Raw genomic sequence first — 16,488 nt, 5'->3', positions numbered from 1 at the left:
TAAAAATGTTTTAATAAATAAATAAATAAATAAATCTGTCATATCCAGGGATAGCCAGTGCTAACCTTTGGATTGTCTCCTGAAAGAATCTGATTTAGGAAATATTGAAAAGAATATTGAACTAGAGGATACTGAATAGAAAGTGCTTTCAACTGATATTTCATGAGGAGAGTAACATATACATGGAAGATGCAGCAGCAGTTTTGTGAACGGGCTACACCAGACATGTGGAAGATCCTGTTTATGGAAGCTGCAGCATTTCCCCTTCTTCAGTGCTATATAGTGTGCTTGTGTGCAGATAGCTCAGGTCTTTCTCACTCCCATTGGAATTGATTGTTAATGCATGAATCAGCTTTGACAGCTTCTAACTTGGGTTTAGGCTACTGAGTGTCCAGATAGCTGAGCAGTAGCTTCAAACCTTCTATGATCAAACATAATGCTTCATCCAATCCACCACCCCTAATATGCTGCATTGGCACATGGCCGTGGTTCCTCTTAGAACCCGGTTTTGTTAAAGCTGGGATTTTTTCAAGAGTGTGGCTCCATCCATATGCTCTCTGAATAGTGTCAGCCAGCACCATTTTATCTAGCAGCTGGAGATGCCACTGGAGACCAACTGGACCTTACAGTTGAAGCATATTATATGAAGGTCAGAACCTCTAATGGAACACTGCAGTGTCAGCATTGGCATTGAGTTCAAGGCCTGATGTAGGCCTTGAAGCCATGACATTCTGGGCCAGGGGTGAGAGCCCTAAATGACTGAGCCAAGCTGACAATTAATTAGGACCTTATTAACTGCGAAGTGGCTTCCTCCCTCCCATCCAATTTAGAAATGTGATTTTCTGTGCAAGGACACTACTGCCTGCATATTTTATAGCTTGTGTACTTTAGACCTTGTTCTGATCTTTTGGAATGACTATGCATGGCATATGTTCTCTGCAGATGGGAAATATGAAAAGAAATGAAAATACATATTCATTATTTTCACTTGATGAAGGACACATTTCTGCAAAGGTGTTATTTTTAGACCATTATTAGGAGTAGATTATTGGAAAGATTTCAACAACAATGGAGGTGCTAAAAAGTCAACAGTTTGGTTTATTACACCCTATTCTTTGCTTCTATCAGTGGCCTTACAGCCATTTTCCACACAAATTGCTTAGGCCTATATTGTCACTTAAGTCCATTTACATTCAGTGTAGGTGGCATGTGAGTTTACCTTGAAGGATTAGAATCACAGCAGCCTTATGCCAAGTCCCAACATTGGTCTGTCTTGCTCAGCTTTGTTTCTGCTGACAGACAGCTGCCTACCGGGCTTCTAGACAGGAATCTCCTTCAGCCCTACCTGGGGATGCCATGTGTTGACACAGCACACATGACTGCTGAGAAGGAAGTTCAGTTAAATTCAGTGGGGATTACTGTAGCATAAGTGGGTATAGGGTGGCAGTCCGAATGTGGGATCTTTTGCATGCAGAGTGTGCATTGAGCTGCCGAGCAGTGGAGTTCCTCTTTCTTCCACCAAGATTGCCAAGGTGGCCATCAAGGCATTGTGACAAATACTGCTGGTCTATATGATTGCACTGTTGCATTAAAAAGCACATCCTTCAGGTTTTTTTCCCTATCATTCTTCCTGTTTTTTGGCTGGGATATCAAGAATGCGCTTGCATGCACACTTGCTTTCAGCTTTTAGTTGGGTGGCCTAGCATGTTGTGTTGCAGAAGAGAAATAACTACACTGCACCAACCGCAGCCATCTTCAAATCATTTCCCCTGGGTATGCGTATCCTTCAGGCATTCTGGGGGAATGAAGAGAGGTACAGCTGGGGTACCTGTTCATGTTTCAGCAGCGCACCTGGGTGAATATCTAAAGGTGTGTGAGAGTGTGTGAGAAAGCCAGAGAGAGAGCCAGAGAGAGAGAGAGAGAGATGTTGCCGCATTAGCATCGACCCTGCTATGCCCATTTTACCATATCTACCTAAGATGACCTAGACATGTGTCGGATATGGCTTGAACCCGTTTGTTAAGACGAAGCTGAATGTTAAGGTATTTATACCAGTTCAACTGTGGATATTCAGGCACTTTATTGATGACATCAAGCTAGTATGTATAACAATGAGATTCAGAACATTTGAAGTGGACAAAGATAACAGCACTTTGCGGGGAGGGTGGGGGGACAGATGGGGAAAAATAGCCCTGCTCACAAAGAAAGCTTCTGGATGAACTGGATAAAGATTGTGAAAGTTCAGCTTCAGAGTCGCAGTAAATATCCTAGCTGTTTTATGTGTGTCATGGTAAGAAAACACAGAGATGCAAACAATAGATTATTGGACTATTTTAAAAACATAAGCAAAAAAGTAAAAGCAGCAGCAGATTTGGGTCAGGGAAACTCAAGGGTATAGTCTGCAGGGATTCATCCAGTGCAGTTTTCTCCTGCAGTATATGAGTGATGGAAACCAATCACAGCTTATTGGTAACATACTCTCTTGAAGGGAATATATGAATGAGTTATTCTTCAGGTGGGAAATAGCCTCAGGAGAAAGTCCCAACACATAAAGAAGGAAACAAAACAGGCCAAATGCTGGTAGGAATGGAAATTTAACTTGGTTTTATTTTTGTAATAGATTGGAGTGGTGATATATCAAGAAAGAACTGTGTAGATTTCAAAAGTATCAACATAACAATTTGCCTGAATTTCTACACATAACATTAATTATATAACCAAACGTTTGAAAGGATTAGACAGAATTGTTCCTGTATGCATACATTTAGACAAAAAACTGACATGTTGTAAAATTAATTACATGACAGAGGGCACCCTCAATCAGTCATGGATGTTGGAAAGTCGGGTAAGACTTATATCAGAGATGCTTTATATAAGGAAAGCAATTTAGTATTACATGAAATGAAGGCAATCTAGAGCCACTTTAGAAGTAGTACAAATGTATTCCTTTGTGTTTTTAGGCACATCATCAAAGAAGGCTATTGCCTTCCAAACTACCTCTGAAATGGGGCGTTTGAGGAGGAATAAGCAAAGGCATGGGATGCCTTTACTTATTTCCATCTGGGAGAGGGCACATGTTGCCTGTTGCTGAGATGAAGAGGCAGGGGAGGCAGCCGAGAAAGGAGACAACCGGGAAAGGAAAGGACAAGGGAAGGAGCGAACCAGCTGTTGCTACAACCCGTTCTCTATTGGCCCCAAGTGTTTGGAAGCATGCTCAGTTGTTCCTATCACTGAGCAGTGGAGAAGGCAAAAGTCCAGGCCTGCAGGCGGAGCAGAGAAGATCTTTTAATAGCTCAAGTTACAAAATGCAATAAAGGCCTGTGCTGCCAGTAATCTCTGTGACAATATTCACAGACACTGGTATTTAAAAAGGATATCCTGGGCCAAGATGGTAAGCTGCTAATTACATTTAAAAGAGCAAGAGAAATGGGCTGGTCCAGAATAATACCAGGCCTACATCTGTTTAGCCCACCAAGGCCACTGTGACATTACCAGTGAGGACATTTGCAAAATTTATTGCAAATATACTATCAGGTGTCAGACATTCATCACACTTTTAGGCAGTAAAGCCTACCTTACTCTGAATTATCCCACATGGAAAGGCACACGTGGTATATGCTCTCAAGTGTCCTTGCAAAAAAGGAAAAAAATGTAGGTTAAATTCAAAAACTACTTAAATGCACAGACGAGCATCTAAGTGCTAATCAAAGAACAATGGTTTTAAAAATCATTTTTGCACTATAATCATACAGTGTTGGAGGAGGGTTGTCTCTTTAAATGATCCAAGACCTAGAAAAATTGGATGAAATCACTTGTTAAGGAGATTTCAAAACTCAACAGTTTGGATTTTGAAACTCAGCAGTATATCACCAGTGGGCCAAAATATCAGGGCCTTGTACATTTGTCACTAGAGTAAGTTCTTTGGTGGTAGATACCGGGCAATTTCACCCAGCATTTCAGTTATGTCTTGTATTATTTTCACTCACATCTATAAAAACCTTAAAATAGTATTTTTATTGCAGTTGAGGCAAGGTGAACTTTCCCTTTGGCACCCTTATGAAATAATTGAACAGAACAATGGTAATTCTATGTTAGCTACAAGCCCAGTTCTGGTCAAGACCAAATGGGATTACTCATGAGTAAATATGAACATGAGAACATGAAAAGAGCATGTATCTTTCCTTAGAAATATTGCTTTTTCTTGTTTACATCAACAGTCTTTTAGTACCTAGTTAGCTGCTTCCTGCTAAAGGCACACTTTTTGTCATCTTTAGGTTGAGTCAGGAATCCTTTAAAAATTAGAAATACATAGGTCAATGTGAATATTACTTTTGCTAGGCTTTTTTCCTTCTTTTACAGAAGCGGAGGTATATGTTTCAATATGCTAACTCTCATTTTAAAACATTTTGTTTCTGTTTCCATTTGCAGTCTGTGGTTTAGCACTTATTTTATTTATTTATTCTGCTTTTCAGAACCAAAAGGTCTCTCAAAGCTCTTAAAATCAGGAAAAATATGAACAATAATACTAAAACCATAAGCCAATTTTAAAATTGTCCATAATAGCCAGCAAGTGAAATAGGCAACATAAATAAGTGGTATAGAACATTGCTCCAATAAAAGCATTCAGAAATTAAACAAGAACAGTCATTAAATCATTAAATTTGATACATCCAAGTAAACATATATCAAATCAAAAACACTGATGATTTTGATACTTTTCAATTGTAAGCCTACCAATATATAGTTTGGTCCAATGTACTTTTAAAAAAATATGTATTCTATTTTCTGACTACTTGTATAATCTTCAAGTATTAATAAACTTGTTATAAGTCTTTTTATGTTGCTTTTACATTGTTAAGAAGAAAATTGGATTTCTGAAATGTGTTGGACACTTATAAACTACGGCACTTTTGAGGCTCCATTTTCCTGTTGCCATCTTTTAGATAAAGTGCCCTTCTTCCATTTCTTTCCGTTCTGATAAGGCTGTAGACCTCCACCATCTTTGAGTGCCTTGATTAACTATTTCATTTGAGGATTCTAGATTTCATTTAGTTTAGCCCAAGCTGGCACCTTCCTTGAAGTGGCTGCTTTTTTCCTTCAAGGTTCTTCTGTCCTTCCTTCAAGCTGTTTGGTAAATCAGAAGTGGACGCTGGAAGAGTTTGTGGTAGCCTTTTAAGAAATCTTTCAATCCAATTTCAGCATCAGAAAACCAACATGAAACAGCCCTTAGTACTCTTTGTCTTGTGGTGAAGCAATATTCATCATGACCTCGTGAACTTCACCATGAGCATAGAGCATGAGTTACCATATCTACACAAACTTCTCCAAGTGGATGCATCAGGCCTTTCTTCTTCATCTCCTGACATCCCAGAAACTTTTGAGGATTGGATCGTATTCATCAGAAGTTAAATTAGCGTTTCCATTTCCGTTGTGTCCATTGTTCACAGACTACTTCCTTTGCCTCCCTGGCAAATGTTCTCAAAACATAAATTTAGCTCTCCTTGGCAAGTTCTTAGCCATGGAATGATTGATTGAGACAGAGAGTACACCTGTTTTGAAAAATGTCTTCAGATCAGTTTCATAACTAAATCCTGGGCAAATACAGTAGCAACCTAATTTAGAGATGTGTCAAAAGACCACCCTTTTTGATTTTTTTGGGTCAAAGGTAGTTCTTTCACAAGAACATGGATGGAATATTTTCCCAAATCCCTTAAAACTTGAACTATTTTCTTTTTTAAAGAATTGTTTGCTGCAATTGTTTCTGCTATCTGCTTTGATGCCTATTTTATATTGGTTAAAGCTTATTTCTTCTTCCCAAAGTGATCTCTTTCAATCACATTGGACAGATCATATGGTATAGCTTTATCAGGGATCAATGGAGGCCAGTGCTTCCTGAAAAACACTATTACCAGTAGGTTATGGAATGAGATTTGCTGGGAAAAAAAAGTCATCCCCCCACCAAAAAACAAACAAACAAACAAAAACCCCAGGAAGGAAACCTGCTCTCAGTATCATGGATTAGTAGTCCCTTCCTTTTTACCATGAATATAAAATAATATAAAAATGGTCTTCCATCCCTTGCATGCATGTCAACTCATGTATAGAGAATGGATTTTGATTTGCATTGGTAAGTACAAGACAGACCCAGGTGGAAAAAGTGTAAAGACATGAGCTTCTGCAGGTGACGTTAGTGTCTAACATGCCAATGCACCAAAAGCAATTAAACAGATTTGACCATTCAGGGACTGAAACTGCCAAACTATATACTGTTTCTGAATATGGTGGTGCAGCCAGGTAATTTTAGAAGCTCCACTTAATGGTCTTATGGATGCCCTTTTAGATAGCTGAACAGATTACATCACCTCAGCTGTGAAGCACATGATAGACATTTCTATTCCCCTCTTCCCCCATTGCTACTACATGCTTTGCAATTGCGTCTATGCTCCTGGAATGTTAGAGCAAAGATTAACAGAAGACACTGTTCCAACGCTGACAAAAGAATAAAATTATCCATGTGTGTAGATTCACGTTGTAAACGCACTTAAATCACGGTGCCATCACAACTACAAGATTAATTTCTGCTGCACCAATGCTAAACATAGTTAATTCAGTAATATATAAGTAAACATGTTTTTAACAAAGTAAATATATATTATTTTACCATTTTATTATCAAAAGAAATAATATATGGTTAAAGCAAATGTAATAGAATAATGTCCAACAGGTTAGTCCAATTAGAAAATAGTTTTAAAATAGAAGAAATGAGCCTGCAGTGACCAGCATTGATCAGGGCTTATTTGTGCCAGGCCACAGTGCTGAAATCATTCCCAGTCAGATTACATATATATCCTGCTTTTTTCTGCTTGTGAGGAACCCAAGGCAGCTTACAAAGCTCTGTTTTAGCCTCACTGCAGTAACATAGAGAGGAAGGTTGGACCGAGAGCCTCTAATATATTCTGGGGATCACACGGGCGCTGCTATTGGCGTGGTCACGGGCATTGGTCGTTATAGCAATAGGGGCTTACCGTGTCCACGTAGAAGAAGGATGGACAGATGGCTGACACCTGTCCCTCCTTCTGGTTCTGACCCCAACCAGAGGGCGCCAGGTAGCCTTGTCAACCACCCCTCGGGCCTGACGGTGCTGCTGCTCAATGCCAGGTCAGTCAATAATAAATCTTCCCTCATCCATGACTTGATCGTGGATGAGGGGGCCGACCTGGCTTGCATAACGGAGACCTGGGCGGGAGAGGGAGGGGATGTTGCCCTCTCCCAATTGTGCCCGCCCGGGTATCTGGTTCAACACTGTTCACGCCCAGAAGGGAGGGGAGGGGGAGTCGCGTTGGTTTACCGAGCCTCCATCTCTCTCACGGGTCTTCCGGTCCCTTCGAGACCAGGGCTGGAGTTCCTCTACTTGGTGTTGGGTGAACGAGACAGATTGGGGATTCTATTGGTGTACCGTGCACCCTTCTGCCCAGCAGTCTCCCTATCTGAGCTGACAGAGACCGTCTCGGACCTGGTGTTGAGGACCCCCAGGATGTTGGTCCTGGGGGACTTCAATCTCCATGCCGAGTCTGGACTGACCGGGGCGGCTCAGGACTTCATGGCCTCTATGACGGCCATGGGCCTGTCTCAACACGTCATCGGCCCGACCCATGAACGTGGACACACTCTGGACCTGGTTTTCTCGACGGGGCAGGAAGAGGATGACCTGAGGGTGAGGAACTTATGTTTGACCCCCCTGTCATGGTCAGATCACCTCCTGGTGAGGTTTGTGCTTGAGAGCGGCCTCTCCCTCTATAAGAGGGCGGACCCGATTGTATGGGCCCACCCCCAGAGCCGGATGGATCCGGATGGATTCCTGAAGGCCCTGGGGGAGTTTCCGGCTGACAAGACTGATGCTCCTGTCGAGGCTCTGGTCGAACTGTGGAACGGAGAGATGACCAGGGCTGTGGACACGATCGCTCCCAAGTGTCCTCTCCCACCGAGCAGAGTCCGCTCTTCCCCTTGGTATACACCTGAATTGTGGGCGATGAAGCGGGTTGGGAGACAACTGTAGCGTAGGTGGAGGAAATCATGGGATGAATCTGACCGATCACACTTGAGAACCCTATGCTGTGGCGGTGAAGGCGCCTATGCTGTGGCGGTGAAGGCGGCGAAAAAGAAGTTTTTTTCCGCTTCCATTGCCTCCTCACAATGCCGTCCGGCGGAGCTTTTTCGAGTGGTACAAGGCCTGGTTCGCCCGGGTCCTAAGGAAGATCCGATGCCACCCTCAAAGGCTCGCTGTGATGACTTTGCCAGGCATTTCAGGGAGAAAATCGCTCAGATTCGTCACGAGCTGGACTCCACTAATGAATCAGAGGGCTATGGAGAGACGCCAATGCTACCGTCTGGTCCAAAATTGTTGGAGGAATTTCAATTATTACGGCCCGATGATGTGGACAAGGTACTTGGACGAGTACGTCCCACCACTTGCCTATTGGATCCTTGCCCGTCTTGGTTAATAAATAACTCCAAGCACGGGATTGGGACCTGGATCTTGGAAGTGGTTAACGCTTCTCTGAGGGAGGGTCGAGTGCCTGCCCCTTTAAAGGAGGCGGTAATACGACCGGTCCTGAAGAAAGCATCACTGGATCCAGAAATGGCCACTAACTATAGACCTGTGGCCAACATCCCGTTTCTGGGCAAGGTGTTGGAGCGAGTGGTGGCGGGACAACTCCAAGCACTCTTGGATGAAACTGATTATCTGGATCCTTTTCAGTCCGGCTTCAGACCTGGGTACAGTACTGAATCTGCCTTGGTCACCCTGTACGATGACCTGTGCAGGGAGAAGGACAGGGGGAGTGCATCCCTGTTGGTTCTTCTGGACCTCTCGGCGGCTTTCGATACCATCGACCATGGTATCCTTCTGGATAGGCTAGCGGGATTGGGGGTTGGAGGCACTGCTTTACAGTGGTTCCGCTCCTATCTCAATGGTCGATTCCAGAAGGTAGTGCTGGGGGACCATGCCTCTGCGTCATGGCAGCTATGCCATGGAGTACCACAGGGCTCCATTCTATCCCCTCTGCTATTTAACATCTACATGAAACCGCTGGGAGAGGTCATCAGGAGGTGTGGGCTGCGGAATCATCAATACGCTGATGATACCCAGCTCTACCTCTCGTTTTCCACTAATCCAGGTGAGGCAGTGGATGTGCTGAACCGGTGCTTGGCCGAGGTAATGGAATGGATGAGGGCCAATAAACTGAAACTCAACCCAGACAAGACGGAGGTCCTGTTGGTTGGCGGATCGGGTTTCGGAGAGGGTGGATTTGACCTGGTCCTGAATGGTGCAACACTCCCTCTTAGGGACAAGGTCCGCAGCTTAGGAGTACTCCTCGACCCAGAGCTTTCTTTGGAAGCTCAGGTGACAGTGGTGGCGAGGAGCGCCTTCCTTCAGCTTCGGCTGATTAATCAGCTGCGCCCCTACCTGGAGTTCGACTGCCTGGCGACGGTGACACACGCGCTGGTGACTTCCCGCCTAGACTTCTGTAACGCGCTTTACGTGGGGCTTCCCCTGAAGACGGTCCGAACACTTCAATTGGTGCAAAATAGAGCTGCCAAGTTGCTAACGGGGACGGGGCGTTATGCTCACATGACTCCAGTCCTCCGTCAGCTTCACTGGCTGCCCATTGAAACCCGGGCCCAATTCAAGGTGTTGATTATGACCTATAAAGCCCTAAACGGCTTGGGTCCTGGCTACCTGAACGAGCGCTTACGTCCGTATATGCCCGACCGCCCTTTGAGATCTGCGGGAGAGTCCCTTCTCTGGGAACCCTCCATGAAAGAAATTAGGAGAGTAGGTACCCGGAGGAGGGCTTTCTCTGCGGTGGCACCCAACCTATGGAACTCACTCCCCAAAGAGGTCCGCCTGGCTCCGTCGTTACTGGTTTTTCGGCGCCAGGTAAAGACCTTTTTATTTAAACATCATTTTAATTGTTAAAATATATTAACTGGCCAGGGCAACTTCTTCTTCCTTCTCTTTTCCCCTCCTATATTATTTATTTACTTATTTTATACGGATATTTTTAATTTTATATTATGATGTTTGTGACTCAATGTATTTTTTGGTATTTTTGTATTTTCTGGTAATTTATTATGCTCTATTGTATCTCAATGTATTTTATTGTGTTGTAAGCCGCCCCGAGGCTTCGGCAAGGGGCGGCATAGAAGTGTTATAATAATAATAATAATAATAATAATAATAATAATAATAATAATAACTGGCCCAAAGTCATGGCTAAGCAGGGACTAGGACCATGGCACCACGCTGGAACTCAGCATGCTTGTTTGTTACCACTCTCTTCATCTGTCACACTCTGGGCAGTCGGTGGGGCAGGATGCTGGGCTGCGGGTGCCTGATCTTCAGCCCTGAGGTCCAGCCTGGCAGGGTAATGACTGAATAAGGAAGGAAGGGTGTGTGAAGTGTGGCATCAGCAGGTGGAGGTTAGGAAAGATGATCCAGTGTGCTGTAATGCTTGGAATGGTGGAATTAGGACAGCTAGATTCAAGACCCCGACTCAGAGTAAGTGGGACTGGGGGTTCAGCAGTTGATGTTCTGCTGGAATGTGGGCCTTAGCAGTTCCCTGACAATGCCAGCTCTGGACGGATCTTGTCTAGAACATCTTTGGGAAAAAGATTACTACCCATTGCTCCTGCTGAAAGCCATGGCACTGGCTTGCACCACCCCTTTCTGTGAATGTCACAACAGAAAGGAAGACCTCTCCTTCCACCTGGAAAACTAGAAAGACCTGCAAGCTAATGGACTCCCACCTTGGCCAAACATTCTCTGAACAATGGGTGGAATACAATAAGGTGCTTTTGTCGCTTCTGATCCTCTTGCATCTGGGTGAGTGGCGGGTCCCAGCAATTCCACAGTGACCCATTATCTGCTTGCACAGCAGAGATTTAGTTCTTCCCAAAGGAAGCCCTGAAATAAGGAAAAAGACTTGTTTCTTGATGTGGATGGTTGATAGATGTGGAGCTCACTTATACAAGCTCTGCTAACAAGCTCTGAAGCAAGCATGTTTGCTTGTTCTCACTGTAAGCACTAAATGCTCATTCTACAAGCAATGGGCACCATTTGCCGATGGGAATTGGTGGGTCATAAGAGAATTGACAAAGGTGTATACATTCTGTTGGATTTTGCCCTATGAGTACAGCGATTCCTAGTCATAAAAGAAACTTTAGCAACCTTCACATATAGGAGCTCAAGAAATGGGGAGAGAAGGGAGGGAGGGAAGTATGTTTACATATTTATTTAAAATATTTGGTGAACTTCAGTTCCCAGTGCTGCTACCAGTAAAAATAAATAAATAAATCACATACACTTGCATGCACACATATACATGCACATACACACCAGAGTAAATATAAAAGCTCTTCACCCAGATAGAACCCTGAAGTTAACAGTATCACATGAACTTCCCTAGGAAGGAAGCTCCAATCATGGAGTGATACAATCATGTGTCTTCTTCTACAGTCATCTATCAGAAGGGCTGTGACATGATTATCCTCTGTTTGGAAAACATTTTCTATTTGAAAGGCTGGTGATCCAAGTTCAGTTGAAAATTAAGCAACCATCAGAAGGAAGAGCTGGTCCTTGAAATTGCTCATCAGCAGACAGTTGATATATACTGTTATTCTGTTAAAATACAATTGTTTCTAAATATGCCATTATTGGCAAATAGGTATCCCCATCTGGCCTTTTGGAAGATGCCCATCAACTGCCACAGCCACCTAGGCCAGCATTCCTTTCTCCCACAGTGTCCTTGGGGCTTCACTGTGTTGGGTCTCCAGAAGTATTGTGATAAAAATAAAATGCTAGGTGGAATTAATATTGCTTTTCCTTTCATTTTGCTGCTACCTGCTACCTTCAAGGTAAGATGAAGGGAGCAAAGAGGAATGAATCATTGTGGGGCCCATCCTGGCTGATGTTGGGGTTCTTAGCCCTCTTCCAGCCCATTTCATCTCTAAAAGAGGACTGCAAGTCCTGAGGAGGACATGGAGAAAGGCCTCCAAGGCATAGCTCACTTTAAAGGCAGGCTCATATGAGAGAAAGCCAACTTGGGTTCTGAACTATTTCTATATATTCAATTATGCTAGGATATAGACTTTTCTAACAGAGCCAGCATGATTGTGTAAAAAGAGAGAAAGAGTATTTGCTGCTGCTGCTGCTGCTGCTGCTGCTGCTGCTGCTGCTGCTGCTGCTGCTTCAAAATAAACTAATTGATGTTCTGTCTGAAGCTATGTACTCCTTCCTTTTTTCTGTCACTTTAATAAATGCACAGTAGGTTCACCTTCTGTATATGGCAGGCAAGCCCCATGTGAGTAGATGGGGAGACCTTTAAGAAAAGACCAATATTTGCATATCTATTATAAATGTACTCTTGTGTTATACTTGTTTCATTAAAAATTTCTATTTGGATAATATGTAAGGTCAGTACTGTCAGTGTTCTGGAAAATTCATTTATTTTTAAATTAAAGCTAAATACTGGAAAACTAGTTTCTGAAAGTAGTGCAAAATCAGAAGCCCCTTACTGAAAATAGTGGCTTTACACGAGTATACATCAGATAAGAATCTATGTTGGTGCATTTAGATTCTCACAAAAGTACAAGAAGAAGTGTGTGTGGGGGAGCATGGCAATTATGAACATTACTTTTTTTTACAGGTAAATCTATTATTTAAAATACTCTTATGCCAAATCAGTATTATGTTCTAGGCACTGAGGCTCAAATGTACATGATTTCCTTCATTCATCCCAATACAAGAACCTGAAATCTCCATTCAGTGTTATTGTGAGTTCTTTTCATTTAAAGGAGGCACCCAGCAAAGTTTTTCATATTTAATCACTGAAACCAGAAATTGTGAGGTGGATAAATATAAAAGGAAATATATAGGTCAAGTGCTGATTTGCTCTCTGATTAGATTGATTCTTACAATCCACTTACATACAGCTGGTGAAACTGGGCAGGACAAGAATATCTGAAGAGCACATGATTGTGAATACTAATTCCTTGTGAGCAGAAGCAAAAGAGGGCTATGACCTTACGTCTTTTTTCGGGGCTTCCTATGGCATCTGCTTGGTCACTTCAAGAAGCAGGTTGCTGGATCAGACAGGCCTTTGCTCTGATCTATCAGGGCTCATGTTGTGATGTTATTTGTGTAGCAATAGTCAATTAACCCTGTTCTTTTGTATGCCAGAGGCTAGTGGTTTCCAGCCATTTAAGACTATGGCAGCTACCAGTAGCATGTTGTCATTGCTTAGATGATGTCAGCTGCTGCTAACACTTAGCCAAAAGACTGAATACTTATTTTCCTAGGCTGTTTTTCTCCTAATACTTACTGCTGGCAACTCATCCAATATATCCAGACACTTGGATATTTAATTTAGTAGTCCAGAGCAAACAGTAAGACTGCAAGGCTTACATCTGTGTTCTTGTATTGTAGTTGTGGAACTTCTTAGTGATGCTACATTTATACTGTAATCCTACAGCCACTTAGGTAGAAAAAGACTCAATGGGAGAAGACAGAGGATTTCACTGCAACAACACATACTATGGGCTAAATCAAGCCCTTCCACTTCTTAAGTTACTGGCATTGTGCTAGACATCATTTAGGCTACCACTCCAATTGTGTAAGGTTAGCCCTTCTGGACCCATACAGCACGTGTCAACATGCTTAAAATCGCACTACAGGATAACTGGGCTGACCCTTTGAGGTTATGGAGGTTCTGCTTGGTCAGATGTCACCAGTCAATTACAAGGGAAGGGTCACATAACACAATGCACTTTTTCAAGCAAGAACCTTGCAAAATGGGAAAACCATGTGCCCCTGCAGCTGCTGTCACAGTGCAGATGGATTTGTGCTCTTAGCCATTTCTAGTCGGTGAATCAGTGCACATCCACCATGGAAATGATCTATCAGTCTATGAGTATATAGATGTAACTTGCTTGTGCAGTGACCACTGCATTCTTGAAACATGTTGTCCCAATGTTGACCCATGCAGACACTTTTGGTCCAATCAAATTAGCATTTACTAATTTACAGAGTGGCACTTGTGCTGTTATTGGTGTAATGTGATGTAAGAAACAGAGTTTGCAAAAAGGTCCCTGTTTAGGGTGGGCTTTACAGAAAGCTGAGAGACCGAAACACGCCAGCCATGAAAATGTGGCGGGGAAGGTGTTCATGAATACTTTGGGCTCCATTTGGGGCAGGTTCTCATGGTGTGAGGGGTGTGAGCACTGGTACTTTCCTAAGCTCCTCTGAATAATATTTTGCTTCCACAGACTCTGATTTGTCAAGTTCAATTTATGAAAGGCATATTGCCTTCCTTTCATATCATCTGCTTAGATACCAAAAATTAGGAAAGGAAAACAGTGATCAAGAATGGTTCAGGTATAAGCAGGCTTTCAGGTGGATAATGACAAAATGAAATTAAAAACAACAACAGTGGTTTTATGCATGAGTAGAACATGCTTCTTTGCATGAATCTACTGAGACATCATCTGTGTCCCCCACAACCCATTAACATTAAACTATGGAAATAATTTTGTTGTTGTTAGTCGCGAAGTCGTGTCCGACCCATCGCAATCCCATGGACAACATTCCTCCAGGCCTTCCTGTCTTCCACCATCCTCCAGAGTCCACTTAAGATCACACTAACTGCCTCAGTGACTCCATCTAGCCACCTCATTCTCTGCTGTCCCCTTCTTCTTTTGCCATCTGTTGTTCCCAGCATTAGACTCTTCTCCAGGGAGTCCTTCCTTCTCATTAGGTGGCCAAAGTATTTGAGTTTAATCTTCAGGATCTGGCCTTCTAAAGAGCAGTCAGGGTTGATTTCCTCTAGGACTGACCGGTTTGAGTGCCTCGCTGTCCAGGGAACTCGCAGAAGTCTCCTCTAGCACCACAATTCAAAAGCCTCAATGCTTCAGCGCTCAACCTTCCTTAGGGTCCAGCTTTCACAGCCATACATTGCAACTGGGTAAACCATAGCCTTGACTATATGCACTTTTGTTGGCAGGGTAATGTCTCTGCTTTTTAGTATGCTGTCTAGATTTGCCATAGCTTTCCTCCCCAGAAGCAAGCATCTTTTAATTTCTTGGCTGCATTCCCCATCTGCGGTGATCTTGGAGCCCAGGAAAATAAAATCTGTCACTACCTCCATTTCTTCCCCATCTATTTGCCAGGAAGTGAGAGGACTGGATGCCATGATCTTAGTTTTCTTAATGTTGAGTTTCAAGCCAACTTTTGCACTCTCTTCCTTCACCCGCATCAAGAGGCTCTTTAGTTCCTCTTCACTTTTTGCATACCTGAGGTTGTTGATATTTCTCCCAGCAATCTTAATTCCAGCGGGTGATTCATCTAGCCCCGCCTTTCTCATGATGTGCTCTGCATATAAGTTAAATAGGTAGGGCAACAGTATACAGCCTTGCTGAACTCCTTTCTTAATTTTGAACCAATCAGTGGTTCCGTGCCCAGTTCTAACTGTTGCTTCTTGACCCACATATAGGTTTCTCAAGAGACAAATAAGATGGTCTGGTACTCCCATCTCTCTAAGAACTTGCCACAGTTTGTTGTGATCCACACAATCAAAGGCTTTAGCGTAGTCAATGAAGCAGAAGTAGATGTTTTTCTGGAACTTCCTAGCTTTCTCCATGATCCAGCGTATGTTGGCAATTTGATCTCTAGTTCCTCTGCCTCTTTGAAATCCTGCCTGTACTTCTGGTAGTTCTCGGTCCACATACTGCTGCAATGGTGCGGTAGTTTGAACATTCTTTGGCATTGCCCGTCTTTGGGATGGGAATGTAAACTGACCTTTTCCAATCTTGCGGCCACTGTTGAGTTTTCCAAATTTGCTGGCATATTGAGTGTAGCACTTTTACTGCATCGTCTTTTAAGATTTTGAATAGCTCAGCTAGAATACTGTCACCTCCACTAACTCTGTTGTTGCTCAGACTTCCTAAGGCCCATTTGACTTAACATTCCAGGATGTCTGCTTTGAGGTCAGTGACCACCCCATCATGGTTATCAGGGACATTAAGCTCTTTCTTGTACATTTCTTCTGTGTAATCTTGCCACCTCTTCTTAATCTCTTCTGCCTCTGTTAGGTCCTTGCCATTTTGGTCCTTTATCATGCCCATCTTTGCATGAAATGTTCCCTTCATATCTCCAATTTTCTTAAGAGATCTCTGGTCCTCCCAGTTCTATTGTTTTCTTCTATTTCTTTGCACTGTTCATTTAAGAAGGCATTCTTATCTCTCCTAGCTATTCTCTGGAATTCTGCATTCAATTGGGTGTATCTTTCTCTTTCTCCCTTGCCTTTCGCTTCCCTTCTTTCCTCAGCTACTTGTAAAGCCTCCTCAGACAGCCATTTTGCTTTCTTGCATTTCTTTTTCTTTGGGATGGTTTTAGTTGCTGCCTCTTGTACAATGTTGCAAACCTCCATCTAT

The 16,488-nt window shown here is 43.0% G+C and overlaps 1 protein-coding gene across 1 annotated transcript in view; it reads left to right on the top strand.

The window, feature by feature from the left end:
* The window catches only part of OMA1 (OMA1 zinc metallopeptidase), a 261,075-nt gene that overhangs the window by 81,410 nt on the left and 163,177 nt on the right, over positions 1-16,488 (top strand). The gene's annotated exons all lie outside the window — the stretch shown is intronic.

The sequence above is a fragment of the Varanus komodoensis genome, unplaced genomic scaffold, assembly GCF_004798865.1.
Source record: "Varanus komodoensis strain SLA01 unplaced genomic scaffold, ASM479886v1 scaffold20_1, whole genome shotgun sequence".
NCBI classification, from domain to species: domain Eukaryota; kingdom Metazoa; phylum Chordata; class Lepidosauria; order Squamata; family Varanidae; genus Varanus; species Varanus komodoensis.
The sequence above is the reverse complement of the archived record's forward strand: the minus strand, read 5'-3'. Positions and strand labels throughout refer to the sequence as shown.